Here is a 7,533-nt window from a genome sequence, read left to right on the forward strand (position 1 = left end):
AGTTCGTTATTCTTTCCATTTTATAGATGAGGAAACTAAAGCTCAATCCAAGTGAACAGATTATTCTTCAAGTCTGGCTAAGAGGAGGCCAGACCTTCCAACTCTATTGTGGGCCCTAGCCCCTTCGCAAATCTAGAACCACCCTCTCTTCCTGAATTCCAACTCTTCCTGAAACTGGACTGCTCAGCATTTCAGGGTCCTCCAGCAAGTATATCCCTACCATGAAATGCTCAACAAATCTCCACCTTAAATCACTTGAGGTAACTCTGTTCCTTCCAAGCCAAAGAGGCAAATTCTTCTGAGTAAAACAGAAGTCACCCTTTGTTGATAATGTTGTCATGAAGTAAGAAGTGGTCACTGACCTCATGAAGGACTCCCCTACATGCACAGCCATATAGGCCTAGGGGAGTTACTATGCCACTTGACCTTTGCCATATCTTCTCCCCCAATTTTTCTGGATTATGATTCTTCAAAAGTTTCAAAACTTTCTTTACAAAATGTTTATGCCATCTAATAATAACAGCAACACAATGCTTTCTTTTTCCTAAAACACCTTCACAGACATTTTCTTAATTATTCTTCACCACAATCTTATAAAGAACATAAAGAGGGACTTACATCCTCATCACAAGATGAGGAAATTAAGACTCAGAGGATCGAAATGACTTGCTCAACATCACACAGCTAGAAAATGGACTCAGGTTTTAGTCTCCTAGCCCAATGCTCTTTTCATCCAGCCTCTACCTCTCAACATTATCTCATTTGATAATTGTTACTTGGAGACCCACATTCAGGCCAGTTTATCATTATTACAGGCCCCCTGAGCAGTCAGTCCCTTTATGACTGGAAAGTCCTGTGGGAGAGAACAAAAGAAATCAAAACTTATTTCTCTCCTGTCAAGTAAATAAATAAGTGAATAAAATTATGGAAAACTCCCCCTTCTCTATCCTGCTTATCTGCCTAATTAGAAACTGTAGTGCAAGACAACATTTAGATAACTAGGAAAGCTCCTACCAGAAGTTAGGGCTGGAAGACCTAACATATTTCTTGACCAGGCAGTGAAGAGTTGTTACAGCCATTTTAACACAGGAGAAAGATTGAGTACATCTAGTAAGAGGTGACATCTTAAATGTAAAGGACCCAACTTTTTTTTTTTTTAAATGTATGTATGTATTTATTTGGCTGCATTGGGTCTTCGTTGCTGCACGCAGGCTTTCTCTAGTTATGGCGAGCGGGGGCTACTCTTTGATGCAGTGTGAGGGCTTCTCATTGCAGTGGTTTCTCTTGTTGCGGAGCCCGGGGTCTAGACACGAGGACTTCAGTAGTTGTGGCTCGCGGGCTCTAGAGCACAGGCTCAGTAGTTGTGGCGCAGGGGCTTAGTTGCTCTGCAGCATGTGGGATCTTCCCAGACGAGGGATCGAACCCGTGTCCCCTGCATTGGCAGGCGGATTCTTAACCACTGCGCCACCAGGGAAGTCCAAAAGGACCTAACTTTTGAGAAGGCTCTGATTATTAGATACTCCTACATTTGGTGAAAGTTTGGTTTTGTTTCTTCAGAGATCCTTACCACCCCAAGATATTATGATTCTGAGTTTCTCAAGATTGTAATACGGTTTGCAGGGCAGAAGTTGAGACACAGATGTAGAGAACAAACGTATGGACACCAAAGGGGGAAAACTGCGGTGGGGTGGGGATGGTGGTGTGCTGAATTGGGCGATTGGAATTGACATGTATACAGTGATGTGTATAAAACTGATGACTGATTAAAAAAAAAAAAAGATTGTAATACTCTAGAATCCTAAGACTGTAAAGTGTCTAAAGGCTCTAAAATCTTGTAATTCTTGTGGAACAACTCTACAAAGGGAAGATGAAGTTGTGGAGTAGCCAGTTCTTAGCTGTCTCTCCTTCTCTACCTGCCCCACCCCTAATCTGCTATTCACTTAAATCTCCAAGTATTTAATTGCCCATTGGAGAAATACAAAAATTATGGCACGTTCATCCATGGAATACTTTATACTATGTATTCAATTAAAATGACGAAGAAAAATACTTACTTTGTAACAAAGAATACATGACTTTATATAACATTACCCCAATTGTGTTAAAATAGATACACAGAAAAAAAAAAAAGGAAGAATGACAAATCAGTCATGATTATTTCTGGCCGGTGGGATATCAGCATTTTTCTTTTCATTATGCGCTCCCAAATTTCCCAATTTTCTAAACTATGCATATATTTTTATAATCAGAAAAAGAATGTTTTAAGTTCAAACGTGTTAGGCCACACCTGGCGCCGCCAACTTATTGTTGGGATATAGAGATGAGTCATCTCAAAGGCGAGGGAGGGGCCAGCTGGGCATTGACAAGGGCTGGCTTTGAAGGGGAGGGACAAGCACTGGATAGGGTGAGGACTGATCAGCTCAGTTAGAGTTCAACCCGGAAGCGCTAACGGTGGCACACGACAGGGCAAAATCCAGCCACAAGAACTGGGAATAACGTGGCAACCACAACATGCCAGCAAGACCCGCCTCACCCAAGGGACCCCGGCGGCCCTCTGGCCCACGCCCCTGGCGAGTTCCCGCCCCTTGCCTTTCCCCATTGGTCCGCTTAAGCTCATTTGGCTCCTAGGGCCCGCCCCTCTGGGGCGTACGAGAGGTGGTGCATCCCTCCCCCACTTCCGACAGTAGCAGCCATACTGAGTGTGGTGGGACCGAGGCGGGCTGGGGGGGGCAGTTCGCTGTTTGGCCTCCGCTTTTTTTTTTTTTTGCAGCAAACTTTTTTTTTTTTTGGCTGTGTTGGGTCTTCGTTTCTGTGCGAGGGCTTTCTCTAGTTGCGGCAAGCGGGGGCCACTTTTCATCGTGGTGCACGGGCCTCTCACTATCGTGGGCCTGTTGCGGAGCACAGGCTCCAGACGCGCAGGCTCAGTAATTGTGGCTCACGGGCCTAGTTGCTCCGCGGCATGCGGGATCTTCCCAGACCAGGGCTCAAACCCGTGTCCCCTGCATTGGCAGGCAGATTCTCAACCACTGCGCCACCAGGGAAGCCCTGGCCTCCGCTTTTATCCTCCCAGTGTTTCTCTTAGTCTCGGGTTATCAGGACCCAGAGGAAAGGGCGGTTTGCCAGTTGGTAGCGGGGCGTTCGTGTGAAGTGCAGAGGTTTCCTTCACTGCCTCCAGTTCCCTGGAGGCTGGCGGGTTTTAATTTTCAAAAGGTGATGTCATCACAAAACCTTTCCAAGGTCCTAATGCCCTGTGGTTAAGATCTCAGAAGCACTTAAAATCAGATCCTTAGAGATAGGGTGACCATATAATTTATTGTTAAAACTGGCACAGATTTGAAAGCCTAAGGTGATACTATTAATTACCATTGGCCCAACAGTCATAAATGTGGATTGTTCTGGAATTTAGAGCCACCCTACTCCAGATCAAGTCTTAGGCCCAGGTTTTTGTTTGTGTGTGCGTGTGTGCACGTGCGCACTGAAATGTATGTACCGAACACTTCCATTTTAATCATTTTTATTTTTTTATTTTAGTGTAGTTGATTTACAGTGTTATATTGTTTTCAGGTTTACAATGTAGTAATTCTGTATTTTTATAGATTATTCTCCGTTTAAAGTTATAACATATTGGCTCTACATTAGATGCTTGTATCTTATTCATTTTATATCTTCTACTTCGTGCCTCTTAATCCCCTTAACCTATCTTGTCCCTCCCCCACCCCTCTCCACAATGGTAACCACCAGTTTGTTCTCTATATCTGTGTCTGTTTCTGTTTTTTGTTATATTCATTTGTTTATTTTTTAGTTTCCACATATAAGTGAAAACATACAGTATTTGTCTTTGATTTATTTCACTAAGCATAATACCCTCTAGCTCCAGCCATGTTGTTGCAAATCCTTTTTAATCATTTTTAAGTGGCATTAATTACATTCACAGTGTAGCGCAACTGTCACAATTATCTGTTTCCAAAATTTTTTATCACCTCAAACAGAAACTCTACCATTTGGCAATAACTCCCCATTACCCCATTTCACCAGCCCCTGGTAGTCTCTTTGAATTTGCCTTTACTAGATATTTCACATAGGTGGAATCATGCAATATTTGTCCTTTTATGTCTGACTTACTTCCTCAGTATAATGTTTTCAAGGTTCATCCATACTGTAGCATGTATCAGTACTTCATTCCATTTTATGGCTGAATAAAATTCCATTGTATGGTTATATCACAATTTGTTTTTCCATTTACTAGCTAGCTGATGGACACTTGGGTTGTTTCTACCTTTTGGCTATTGTGAATAACGCTGCTATGAAAACTCCCGTATAAGTATTTTGTTTGATTCCCTGCTTTCAATTCTTTTGAATATATACTTAGGAGTAGGATTGTTGGGTCATATGGTAATTCTATGTTTTAACTTTTTGAGGAACTGTCATACTGTTTTCCACAGCAGCTGTACCATTTTACACTCCCATCAAAAATAGATAAGGGGGGACTTACGTGGTGGTGCAGTGGTTAAGAATCCGCCTGCCAATGCACGAGCATGAGTTCAATCCCTGGTCCGGGAACATCCCACATGCTGCTGAGCAACTAAGGCCCTGCACCACAAGTAGTGAGCCCACATGCCACAACTACTGAAGCCCACGCACCTAGAGCCCTGCTCTGCAACAAGAGAAGCCACCGCAATGAGAAGCCCACTTACGACAACGAAGAATAGCTCCCACTCGCTGCAACTAGAGAAAGCCTGCACACAGCAGCAAAGACCTAATGCAGCCAAAAAATAAATAAAATTAAAAAAAAAACAATGGGTAAGGTTCCAATTTCTCTACATCCTCACGAAAACTTATTTTCCATTTTTTATTTTATTTATTAATTTAACATAAATAAGCAGGATCAACAAGCAGGATCCTGGCTTACTTCAGGACATAAAGTTTATAGAATGGGTCTTTAATTCATGGCCTGGGATACTAAGACTTTAGAAATCTAAATCTTTACTGGATGAGTTACATGAAAGGCTCCCTGTTGAGGCCAAGAGCCAAAATGTCAATTTTACTTACATTTTTTTTCTACCAGTGTACATTAATAGAAATGCCCTTGCAAAATTTGACTTTAAAAAAAATTGGACACATATGTCTGAAGTTTAAAATAATTTTATTCAACAAATATCTACAGAGAACTTTAGGTCTGTTACCGTCTTTATTCTTATTTTGTTCATTAATTTGTAAAGTAAATATTATGAATTTCTCTTTCTCTGAGATTTACATGGTGCTCTCTATTAAGGCTTGAACGAGGCTAGTCCTTCCAGCGTGTGTCCAAGTCAAGATGAAATGTGGTGTATATATAGTGCCAGTGCTTCCCCATCACATTCATTTCTGGACATCTTTAAGTAGCATTTTTTTTTCCTTCAAGTCTATAAGGTTTGGGATAGAGAGCAATTAGAAATCACAAGGATAGGAGGGATTTTTAGACCCTGTCCTAATTGGAGTAGGTGGTAATGTTGGTGGGGTCATATTATGTTTTTTTTTCTTCAAATCATTTTAATAACCTGGCAGTGATTCAAAGTATGATAAGAAGATTCAAACGTCTTCCCTTTATAGGGGATGCTACCATGATTGCCTCACAACAAGCATGATCGAAGGCAATCATGAGACTGGATTCCAAAGAGCAAGGGTCGTAGGAAAGCTTCAAGGCTCACAGATTGAAGAGCTTGGTTTCAGGAAGTCTCTTGAGGGCGAGCAGACAGCAGAAGAGACATGAAATTTTAAGAGGTCCTCAGAGGACAGGGTGCAATTGCTGGGTCATGAGCACCTTAAAGCATGCCTTGATGGTAATTCGGTGTCAAGAGTATTTGTCGTCTGGGAGAACTGAGCAGGATGGGCCACACAGGTCTGTTGTCTCATAGGGTCAAGCTTCTTCAGCAAATAGATCCGGTCTCCCTGCTCGTTGAGATAATACTGGAGAAACATGACCACACCAAAGCCAGAGGTTCCAATTCCGTCTGCCCATATTATGTTGTGCTTTAAAAAAAATATGGAAGTTTTTACTTTTGGAAATTAAAAAAAAGAATCTGTCCAAAATAGAAGCTGCATTCACTAAGCAGTCAATTCTATAAGTGAAGAAATTGCCAATTTAAAAAAAATTTTTTTTTATTTATTTATTTTGGCTGCACCATGTCTTAGCTGCGACACATGGGATCTTCCTTGCAGCATGCAGGATCTTTAGTTGTGGCATGCAGGCTCTTAGTTCTGGCCTGTGAGCTTCTTTAGTTGCAGCATGTGGACTCTTAATCGCGGCATGCATGTGGGATCTAGTTTCCCGACAAGGGATCGAACCCAGGTCCCCTGCATTGGGAGTGTGGAGTCTTACCCACTGGGCCACCAGGGAAGTCCCAGAAATTGCCAATTATAATGTTCTCTCTTTCAAACCTTTCCACAAACCTTCCCACCCCTTGAGCCAATCTTCTATCAGAATTGCCTTTAAAAATAAGCAGACCTGAAAAAAAGTGTATCTAAATATGATTTTTGTACCTGCACAGCATATCTCTTCTCAAGAACATATAAAAGGCATAATAATTATCTCCTTTGCTCCTTCGCAAATTTTCTGCAACTAGGAATTATAGTGAGTATTTTACTCTATCCTCTATAAAAATCAGACAATTATAGTATGTGTTTTCTAGTTCAGTCTCTCTGTTGAGCATGGGAGATTGCTTGGTTCTAACGCGTTTGGATTAGGGCAGTCTCACTGCTAAAGAAAGAAACCCTTAGCCAGTCTGTGGGGCTGCAAGATCTGATTTCTTACTAAAGGTTACTCATAATTAGAGTTGCAAGATTTAGCAAACAAAAATAAGGATGCCCTGTTAAATTTGAATATAGAATTTAAAATTCTAATTTAATTTGGCATCCAGTATTTTATCTGGCAACCCAATCTCATTAATATACCAATATTATGCATTCATTATTTCAACTTAATATGTTTTTATTGAACACCCCTAGAGTAAAACATTGGGCTAAGCTTTGTAGGTCAAACCGAAGGTAAAATGTGTGTCCTCAAAGAATTTATAATATTGGAAGATACAAGGCAGAACACTGAAATTACATGTAAACAAACGAAAACTACATGTATAATAATGTTACTATATAGAGCTGCCTGTCAGTCTCTCTGTAGTTTGTTTCTTTGAATGTTGAGTATTGGTCCCTTTCAGGTATTTGTATTAGGAAGAACAGAGTCCTTCCCCTGTAGTAAAGCTCTTTCTTGGAATTAGCATGGCTTTTGCCTGTTCATTACTACCAAAGCATAAATACCTGGTATTGAACAGGACTGTTCACTATTTTAACTCTCTATACAGCAAAGTGAAAAATTAGAAAGCTAGACACTTAAATGCTCTTTTTTCATTATAATTTCAAACTTGCTTTATCTTAATTTGTGATTGATATTTAATCAGTAGTGGTTTGTTATACTTTGAGCTTTTGGGTTTGCCTTCTGTTAAGAATTTAATGGAATTTAATGACTCTAAACAAACACTTAAGAAGATGGTACTTAAA

The 7,533-nt window shown here is 40.7% G+C and overlaps 1 pseudogene; it reads right to left on the bottom strand.

Moving 5' to 3' along the window:
• Positions 1-5,764: 5,764 nt before the first annotated feature.
• Positions 5,765-5,958, bottom strand: LOC118898822 (annotated as a pseudogene).
• Positions 5,959-7,533: the final 1,575 nt, after the last annotated feature.

The sequence above is a fragment of the Balaenoptera musculus genome, chromosome 8 (assembly GCF_009873245.2).
Source record: "Balaenoptera musculus isolate JJ_BM4_2016_0621 chromosome 8, mBalMus1.pri.v3, whole genome shotgun sequence".
NCBI lineage: Eukaryota > Metazoa > Chordata > Mammalia > Artiodactyla > Balaenopteridae > Balaenoptera > Balaenoptera musculus.